Source organism: Protobothrops mucrosquamatus, unplaced genomic scaffold, assembly GCF_001527695.2.
Source record: "Protobothrops mucrosquamatus isolate PMUCROS unplaced genomic scaffold, P.Mucros_1.0 scaffold3306, whole genome shotgun sequence".
Taxonomy (NCBI): domain Eukaryota; kingdom Metazoa; phylum Chordata; class Lepidosauria; order Squamata; family Viperidae; genus Protobothrops; species Protobothrops mucrosquamatus.
The window spans coordinates 53,536-62,190 of NW_015389296.1; the positions used below are offsets into that span (position 1 = coordinate 53,536).

At 41.4% G+C, this 8,655-nt stretch overlaps 1 pseudogene; it reads right to left on the reverse strand.

The window, feature by feature from the left end:
* Positions 1-4,226: 4,226 nt before the first annotated feature.
* Positions 4,227-8,655, reverse strand: part of LOC107297436 — a 14,709-nt pseudogene continuing 10,280 nt past the window's right edge.

The window sequence follows — 8,655 nt, forward strand, 5'->3', positions numbered from 1 at the left end:
CCGGCCTCCCGCTTCGGCGCAGCCCGAGCGGGGGGAAGCTCGCTCCGAGGCCGCTCTCAGTCACAGCGGACCCTCCCCCGCCCGCTCCTCCCCTCGCTCCGCCCCTTTCCCGGTGTCGGGGGGGGGAGCTCCGCTCCCAGAGCTTCTGAGGCGGAGAAGAGCAGCTGCAAATCGTTCCCGCCAAAATTTCACGCGCCGTCCTGGCCTCCTGGAGGTTGGGCCTCCTAGAGGTAGAGTTCTCTTTCCTAGAGAGGGAAAAGCCCATAGGCGACCGTTGTTTCCTCCCCTTGACGAGCGAGCTCTTCCCCCCGCCCCTCAGCACAAAAGCAGAAGCCTCGGCTCTCTTCTTGTACCGCAGGTCGTGCTGTCAAGAGTCTTTCCTGCGCATGCTCTGTTCCGTTGTGACGTCGAAGACCGAACTCCTGCGCTGGCGGAGTATTTGGTCGGAGGGGTAAACTGCAGTGTTTCTCAACCTTGACCATTTTAAGGCATGTGGACTTCAACTCCCAGAATTCCACAGCCAGCAATGCTGGCTGTGGAATTCTGGGAGTTGAAGTCCACATGCCTTAAAATGGTCAAGGTTGAGAAACACTGGAAGGATATACTGGTGAGAAGGTCGGGGATGATGGGCACGGGAGTGCGGCTGTAATAAACAAAACGACGTTGGGAGAGAAAGTGTTTTCTTGCTTTCTTTGCTGGGGTGTCTCTTTTCCCAGAATCTCTTGGGAAGATGGATGTCCTGGGACAGGGGAAAGAAGTGGGAGAGGAAGACTTGATGGAGCTCTGGAAATGAAAGAGGGACATAGGAACCCCAGGGCAGGATCCAGGCAGCAGATTGATTGATTATGAAATAAGCAAGCGAATAAATACTCTGGACATTCCTTCAAGCCGGTTTATTTGTCCTCTCCATGGTCTCAATTCGGCTGTATCCTGGAGTGACACTAAGTGAAGGTATCCTTTTTTTTTTTTTAGAGCTGAGTCTGTCCTTTATTTGCTTTGCTTTTCCATTTCTGTTCTTAGCTAAATTTTAAGAAAACAAGAAAAAGGGCAGAGAGAGAGAGTGAGTGGGGAGCATACAGAAAATGTCGTATTAGTTAGCCTCCTGGAAGAGAGGCACACAGTAGTGGCCAAAATTGTGGAAACCTTTTGGGAAAAGTGTACAGTAGAAATGCCACCTTTGGTTAAGTTTCCACCAATTTTTCTTCTAAATTTCTTTATAACTGTAGCCTTGTTCACTTAATAATACTATTTTACATTGCTTCCTGGGTGACCTGTCAACTCTTTGCACTTTAATTTTATTACGTTTTTACAAGCTCACTAAATGAAAGAACACAAAAAACCCAACCAACTTGATAGCAATCACATAACACACTGACAAATGTCCTCCTTAGCTTCTATATATGACATCAATAACTGAATCCTACTGTGATCTGATTGGCTCATTGCCAAAACAAGATGACACCCGATTGGCTGTCTAAACACTCACTCTCATTGACTACAATCAGATGAAGGAAAGCTACCTGATATCAACCTAAGCAAATTGTGCTTCCTTTTTCTGGTTATTTGGCTATCGCTTTTCATAGAATGCAGTATAGATAACTGAACAAACTATGTTGCATTACATTTTTGATTAAATTATCTTTCCATTGATATATACTTTTATGGTACTACTCCAAAAAAAGAGTGGTGTTATTAGCCATCAAACCTCAAAAATACACTTTTCCCAAAAGGTTTCCACAATTGTGGCCACTACTGTAGACGGGAGGTTGAACAACTGGCCCCGTGGTGCAGAAGGAACAATCTGGAGTTGAACAGATTTAAAATTATAGAGATTAGAGTGGATTTTAGGAGAAGTCCTCTTCTACCATTCCATCCCTAATTAGGGAGGTAACTATTCTGGCTATCTTCTCTTAGGTAACTGAGCTTTCATGAAACATCCAGAAAGTTTTGCTTATTGTACGTACAGCCTCCATATGCTCTATTAATGTTTGATCTAATGACAGCCCGTCATGCCGTATTGTATCTTTCAGAAAAAAGTTTTCATCCAAAGCAGCTCTTTGAGGTGTCATTATTTAAGAAAGACTTAAACAGACATGTCAAACTCATGACATCACATGACATTGCGCGACGTATCCGGACTGTTTTGCCATTGCCGCCAGTGGGGTGGGTGCGGCTTCCGCGTGACATATCCGGCCCATGGGCCAGCAATTTGACACCCCTGGTTTACAACAAATGCAGCCAAAATTTGAATGTCTTTACTGTTTATAATTCACTCTGTGTAATTGCATGCTAAAAACTACTGCCCTTTTTTAGTTATATCGAAAAGACCACTGAATTTGACTAATTTCTTGTGCCAAGACCAAATGAATCTCTGTTGACTGCAGCCAATAGTAACAATTCCTTACAGGATTTTAGTAAAGATTTAAAAGTATGAATGCCATGAGTCCACTAAAACCTAAGTGTAATATGCTGCCTACAATGTTATACCAGTAGTCCTCAACTTACAAAAGTTCATTTAGTGACCAAAGTTACAACAGTAGTGAAAAAGTGATTTATGACCCCTTTTCACACTTATGACTGTTGCGGCATCCCGAGGTCATGTGATCACAATCGCAGGGGATCTAAAAGACCACTTGTGCCTCTAAAAGACCGTTTCCTTTGGTAGTTTAATTTCTTGTGCTGAGATCAGAGGAACCCCTGCTGTTCACAGTACAAATTCCTTGCCAGGAATTTAGTAATGATTTAAAACTATGAATGCCACCAGTCCAATGCAACCTATCAGCTAATCTGCTGCATGTAGTGTTACACCTCAAGCCCCAGGCAACATTTTTCAAAGTACGAGTGCTGTTATGTTTGGGTATTTCCCATGTGCAGGTTTGCAATTTAGCATTTGCAGATACTTCATAATTATCAGTAAAACAATGTAGGAGACACGCCACTTGTGTCATGGTTCCGATAGATGAAACCCTTCAAAAGAACTTCAAGGCACTGTTTTCCTTAAAAGAATCTTTTTATTCGGGATACAAAGTATCAGCACTACATAGTTGAACCCAAAAACTAAATTCCCTTCCCCTGGATACAAAGTAACAAAGTACAATTCCCACCCCCAATAAATAGTCATAAAGCACATTCCTCAATTAGCTTAAGTGTGGGCTTTCTCCCCAGCTCTCCAAAACGTTATCAGCTCTGGACCCAGTTTGTTCTTGGGTTCCCACAGCAGAGTTATTATTACGACTAACTGAGCTTGCATCCCAATCCCCCCCCTCCCTGCACCAACTAATTCTAAAAGTAAGAAAAGGGGAATAGAGAAAATGGCTACATTTTCATCTGTTGTCAAAGCAAGAACATCCGATGTTAGCAGCGTTGACAACTTGCCTGTTTGAACAATTAACATCTGTTGAAAATAGATTGGGGCATTATAATAATCCTGCATAATAATGAAATCAGATGCAATAATGTAATTTAATCACCAATTAGTACATATAGCACCCGAAAAATGAGGAACTCCCTTTGTCTGGTTTAAAGTCACGTTTATAATAGCTAGAAGCTCCGCTTTCTAAGCGGCTAAACACTGAGTTGTATAGGCTTGACATTTCAGGAAAAGAATAAAATTTGCCACTCTCGCAAAGAATAAAATTTGCTCATGAGGAACAATATCCCCCTTCTAGCCAACAAAATCAGATAATGGAATCGGGTCTTTTCATATTTCAAAAGGAAAGACAGCAGTACAGACAGTTCTCAACTTACAACAATTCAGCCCAACATTTCACTTGCTAAGCAAGATAGTTAAGTGAGTTGCGCCCTAGTTTGCAACTTTTAGTGTCACAGTTGTTCAGCAAATCAGTGCAATTCTTAAATGAATCGTATAGTTGTTAAGCAAATCTGCTTTCCCTCAATAACTGGGTTTTGTGGAAGTTTACAAATGGAGGTCACATAACCCTGGGATGCTGCAATCATTATAAATGCATGCCAATTGCCAAGTGCCTAAATTTTGATCACATGATCATGGGGGTGTTGCAAAGTTCATAAATGTGAAAACTGATCTAAGTCCCTTTTTTTCATTTTGCAGTATTTCATTTTTTTCATTGTAACTTTGAACAGACCCTGAACAAACGGCTGCAAGTCGAGGACTACTGTATGTGGTGTCTCCATAGTATGGATTCTTTTATGAGTAGTTGTCCTTTCTGAGTACCCATTTCCAAATTCCAGGCATTTGTACAGTGTGGATCCTCTTATGGATAGTAAGGGCTCCCTTCTCAATGAATTTCTTTCCATACTTCCTGCAGCAATATTGTTTCTCCCGTGTGGATTCTCTCATGGCAATTAAGAGAACTTTTGAAACAGAAGCTCTTTCCACACTGTGCATTTCTCTCCTGTGTGGATTCTTTTATGAAAAATTAAGTTGTCCTTTCTGAATAAAGGTCTTTCCACATTCCAGGCATTTATAAGGTCTCTCCCCCGAGCGGATTCTTGTATGATAATTAAGTTTTCCTTTCTGAATGAAGCCTTTTCCACACTCTTTGCATTTAAATGGTTTATTCCCTGTATGGATCTTTTGGTGACACGTAAGCACTTTGTTCTCAAAAAAGCTCTTTCCACACTCTGTACATTTATAGGGTCTCTCCCGTGTGGATTCTTTTATGAGAATTAAGCTGTCTTTTTTGAATAAAGCTCTTTCCACACTCCAGGCATTTATATGGTTTATCCCCTGTATGAATCTTTAAGTGTTGAGTCAGATGAGAGTTTGCACTGAAGCTCTTTCCACACTCTGTGCATTTATACAGTCTCTCTCCTGTGCGGAGCCTTTGATGAGAATTAAGTAGTTGTTTCTGACCAAAGCTCTTACCATACTCTGTACTTTTATATGGTTTTGCTGTGTGAATCCTTTTGTGAGAATTAAGTTTTCTTATTAAGTCAAAGCCCTTTCCACATTCCTCACAACTATATGGTTTCTGAGCCATGTGCCTCCTTTGATGGCCATTAAGACTAGGCTTGCTACGAAAGTTTTTTCCACACTTTGTGCATTTATATGGTTTCTCTCCTGTATGGATTCTTTCATGATTAGTAAGGTTTTCTTTCTGAGTAAACTGCTTTCCGCACTCTATACATTTATAGGGTCTCTCCCCAGTGTGAATTCTTTTATGACAATTAAGATGTCCTTTCTCAACAAAACACTTTCCACACTCCAGGCATTTATATGGTCTCTCCCCTGTGTGGATCCTTTGGTGACGAGTCAGATGAGTGTTTCTAATGAAGCTCTTTCCACACTCTGTGCATTTGTACGGTCTCTCTACTGTGTGGATCCTTTGATGGACAGTAAGGTCTCTCTTCACAAAAAAGCTCTTTCCACAATGATTGCAATTGTATTTTGTTTCTCCTTTGTGGATCCTCTCATGACGATTAAGACTACACCTGAAATGGAAGCTCTTTCCACACTCTGTGCATTTATATGGTTTCTCTCCTGTGTGAATACTTTTATGAGAATTTAATTCTTCTATTAAAGCATACCCCTTTCCACATTTCTCACAACTGCATGGATTCTCAGCTATGTGGATCCTTTGATGACAATTAAGACTAGGTTTGCTACAAAAGCTTTTTCCACACTCTGTACATTTATAGCGTCTCTCCCCTGTGTGGATTCCTTTATGAGAATTAAGACGTGCTTTCCAAATAAAGGTCTTTCCACACTCCAGGCATTTATACGGTCTCTCCCCTGTGTGGATCTTTTGGTGACGAGTAAAAACTTTGTTATTAAAAAAGCTCTTTCCACACTCCAGGCATTTATATGGTCTCTCCCCTGTGTGGATCCTTTGATGGATAACAAGGGCTCCCTTCTCAAAGAATCTCTTTCCACACTCCTGGCAGCTATAGTTTTTTTCCCCTCTGTGCCTCCTCTCATGGTAAATAAGCCTACTCCTGTAATGGAAGCTCTTTCCACAATCCAAACATTTATAAGTTCTCTCCCCTGTGTGGATCCTTTGATGGCCATTAAGACTAGCCTTGCTACTGGAGTTATTTCCATACTTCAAGGATATTTTAGTCTCTCTCCTCAGACCGGAATCCTTCCCCAATTTTACAATAGTATGTGGTTTGTGTTTCTTATAAAGGTTCTTAGGTAAAGTACGAGAAAAGGAATGAGATGTTGAGGTCTCTTTCTCTCCACTTTCTGAATTGCTTCTTTGTGTTTTTGGATTCCCTTGATGGTCAAACATCACTTCTACTTCATAGTTTGTTGTTTGCAATAGCATTAACCTCTCCTGCTTCTTCTTCTCTATTCCATCACCTGCATGGAAAGAAGAAAATATAGAACTGTGAAGAAGAAGGAGATATGTTCTTGTGGGGTGAGGAGAACCAATACCCCCTTTTTGCTGTAGGGGATTTTGCAGAAATTGGCAGGTAGATATCAGGCTTGGACTGCCAATTTTTTTTCTAGGAGGAGAGAACTGGAGATTGTCCATATGTACTTTATACCGTTAATTTTTTTAAGCAGACAGCAAAACCTGTCATTTCTGCAACCACTTGTGATCAGATAAAAGCTGTGAGTTCCATAATGCTCTGAACTGTAAAATGTAGTCTTTATAGTTTATAGAAAATGGGTAACATATGGAATGAAGAGATATTTTGGTTGCATTTTAAAAGACAGTGATGAGTTGTTAATGTTGAACATACATGCTGGAAATGAAAGTGGAAGTTTCTTTCACATAGACGCACATACATGGGGGTGTTTCTGCATTTTCCAAATATTCTTTTTTCTATATTTTGCATTGCATTTCTACATATGTTTTATCTCTTGAAGATAATCCTTAACAAAATTATGTGAAAAAAGATCTCTTAAGGATTGAGGCTTTTCTTCTGAAAAATATGCCCATCTGCATTCTAGGTATGGAATCAGCCATGAATCCAGCTCAGAGATATTTAGTGCAGTTTTAACTAGGAAATTCTGATGATATCCAGGAGATTTTTCAGCTGGGAACATTATGGCTTCGCTGTTGATTAGACAATCAGGGGCATTTCTCAAATCTATGGTGAGCATTTCTAACAAGGTCTTAAGGAGAGATGATCACCTTAAGCAACTTGAATACAGGTATCTTCCCTGTTTACCTCCCATTGGAAAAACTTTCCCCAATTAAGGGAACCCAGAGAAAAGTGAAGCCTTACCCAGGGCTGCCGTATTTCTAAAAGCCTCCAGCGTGATTTCTCTACACAAGGCTCTCTGGCCAGAATCCAGCAGCTTCCACTCCTCTTCTGTGAAATCCACAGTGACCTCCTCAAAGGGATCAGAGCCCTAGAATGAGAATGTTCTTTAATAGATAATCCCCCAAAAGACTTGTGCATTTTCTCACAAACACAAAACTGCTTTGCAAGAAACAAAATTAGCAGTCTTGCAGGAAAGAAACTGCTCCAGTTCCCGTCTCCCTAATAGCTGGTGCTATAAGTGCACTAAACATGAATGCATCTAAGTTTTTGAACATCAACAGCACCCCTTGGGGAGCCTCAGCAAGGATTTGTGGAATAAAAGCCATTGGCTCACTTGACTTCAGGAGCAAATTCTACATTCTTTACAAAACAGGACACATCCACTAGGGATTTCTTCTCTTCCTTATTTCAAAATGTTAGAAATAAAGCTGGAAATCTGAAGGCACTCAAAGGACATTCTTACAGATGCAGTCATTTAGTGCTGACTTTGAGACCTTTTCATGAAACATTTATTCTAAAGACGCAATATTTCTGAAGCAGTTATTATGCTATTCCGATATTTTCAATTCATGTGATTGATTTTTTTAAACTGGCTTCCCCACTCCACTGTGAAGTATTACGAAGTATTAAATTACATTGCCAATGTAGGCCTCTCAGGCTCTGAATTCTCTCACTTGTGTCTCCAAAGCTATCTTTAATGAATGAGGCTCATTCTGGGGAGGATACTGTGTTCAACTACACATAGACTCAGCATCTGGCTATACTGTAGAACAGTGGTTCTCAACCTTTTTAATGCCGTGACCCCCAACGGGTTGTAAGTCGAGGACTAAACCGGTCGTAAGTCGAGGACTAAACCGGTCGTAAGTCGAGGACTACCCAACCGGTCGTAAGTTGCATGCATGGTTCCGCCCCCTGCGCCGGCCGAGGCATAGCTGGCAAGCGGCAGAGACGGAGCAGGCCGACCACCAGCTGGCCCAGCCCAAGGGAGGTAAGGCACCCGCTGGAAAAGGGGAAAAAATGGCATTGCTTGGCGACCCCCGTGAAATGGTCGATCGACCCCAAATGAGAACCGCTGCTGTAGAAGCAGCTCATAAAAAGTGGGAGCTTAAACTCTGCTGCTTTCAGAAGAAATTTACAATTACCTGCTGAAGTGGCCCAAGTTGGATTTTCCTGAAAAGCAACTCTTGAGAAGGACTGCAACGATTTCCTCTTTCCTGGAGCTCTGCTGAGATCTCTCCTGTGAACAGCTCCTGCTTTTGAAAGAGAAGACTGGTCTATGATCCACAGTCAAAGAACTGTAACCATGTTACTCTGCTTGCCTTGCTTTTGGAATTCCTCAATCTAAGTCAAAGAGAAGTCAGTGAATTTGATTTATGTGTGGATGCTAAATGTCTGCCATTTTTATGAAATGCTTCATTGCCTCTATTTCCTCTTTTCATTCTGATCAGGACTTGCTTG